Source organism: Petaurus breviceps, unplaced genomic scaffold, assembly GCF_028583685.1.
Source record: "Petaurus breviceps papuanus isolate PSGF00001 unplaced genomic scaffold, PetGlider_PUasm1.0 90849, whole genome shotgun sequence".
NCBI lineage: Eukaryota > Metazoa > Chordata > Mammalia > Diprotodontia > Petauridae > Petaurus > Petaurus breviceps.
The window spans coordinates 11,215,477-11,216,628 of record NW_027187361.1 but is presented as its reverse complement, the minus strand read 5'-3'; the positions used below and the strand labels follow the sequence as shown (position 1 = coordinate 11,216,628).

At 37.5% G+C, this 1,152-nt stretch overlaps 1 long non-coding RNA gene across 1 annotated transcript in view; it reads left to right on the top strand.

The window, feature by feature from the left end:
* The window catches only part of LOC138149839 (uncharacterized), a 3,148-nt gene extending 2,177 nt beyond the window's left edge, over positions 1-971 (top strand). Inside the window, exon 2 of the long non-coding RNA XR_011165431.1 lies at positions 422-971. This is a non-coding gene — a long non-coding RNA (uncharacterized lncRNA). The remainder of the gene's footprint in view (positions 1-421) is intronic.
* The last annotated feature ends 181 nt before the right edge of the window (positions 972-1,152 follow it).

The window sequence follows — 1,152 nt, the reverse complement described above, 5'->3', positions numbered from 1 at the left end:
GCACGTCCATGGGGCATGGGAGATCTTTAAATCCCATAACCCTTACAGGATCAGAATTAGGAGAGACATGAGTGAACTAGGACATGAGGAGGCTGTTGCAATAGTTCAAATGGGAACCTGAATTAGGGGTCTACTATTGGGAATGAAAAATATAGACATATGTGAAATTATTGAAGAGTCAGGAATGGAATACCTTGAAAGATCAAGCCTCAGGGTGAGAAAATTGCAAACTCAGAGATGATTTTTCAGTTTCCAGTCTTAAAGACTACTGGGAAGTTGAGGGGAAAAGCAGGCTTTAGGGGCAAAGATGATGAGCTGAGTGTAGTATATGAAATGCCAATAATGTAGTCTTTTATGAATGCAGACTATGACAAGCATTTCACAAAACTCACAAAATTTTTATGTATGTTTCATCTTTTAGCTTTGAAACTTTCAAGTGTTCTGATGGCAGCCCTCTGAGAAATATTCCAGAGTACACCAAAAGAAGATAGATGAAAAAAGCTGGGTTTTTAAAGTGTGACAAGATTATTCAGTTTGGGCTCTGACTTCCACTGGTAATGATTTCCACAGCTGGCAGCTGCTTTCATCAGTCTTTATTCCTCAGAGAGGGAAATCCTACTTGTGTTAAAACCAGTTAACTATTTTATGGTATTGTTCTTACATGATACAGATCACTGAGCATCTCACCAGGGTTCTATAAAGTTCTGTATTCTCCTCTTGCTTCATGTTCCACAGAAAACGTGGCTCTGAGAATTGTACATGAAACTTTAACCTTCCCCTTTCTGCTAAGTCAGACACTATTTCTTTCAAATATCATGTGTTAGGAGGCCACCATTTCTATTTGTGGTGACTAAAAATCAGGAATAATCTTACTGTTATAAGAGGTACAAGAACTGCTTTCTTTGCTAAGTAATTCTCCAATTCAGAACTATGAATATTAAGGAGATTAAAATTATTCAAATACATCATAATCTGTGATATGTTCTTTTGAATTAAACCCTCCACCCCTAATTTCATGCTAGGATTCTAGATTACAAGAGTGTCGAGAAAATTTCCAAACTGAAATTGTGAATGAGGGAAGGAAAGAAAGAAGGAAGAAAGGAAGAAAGGGAGGAAAGAAGGAAGGAAGGAAGGAAGGAAGGAAGGAAGGAA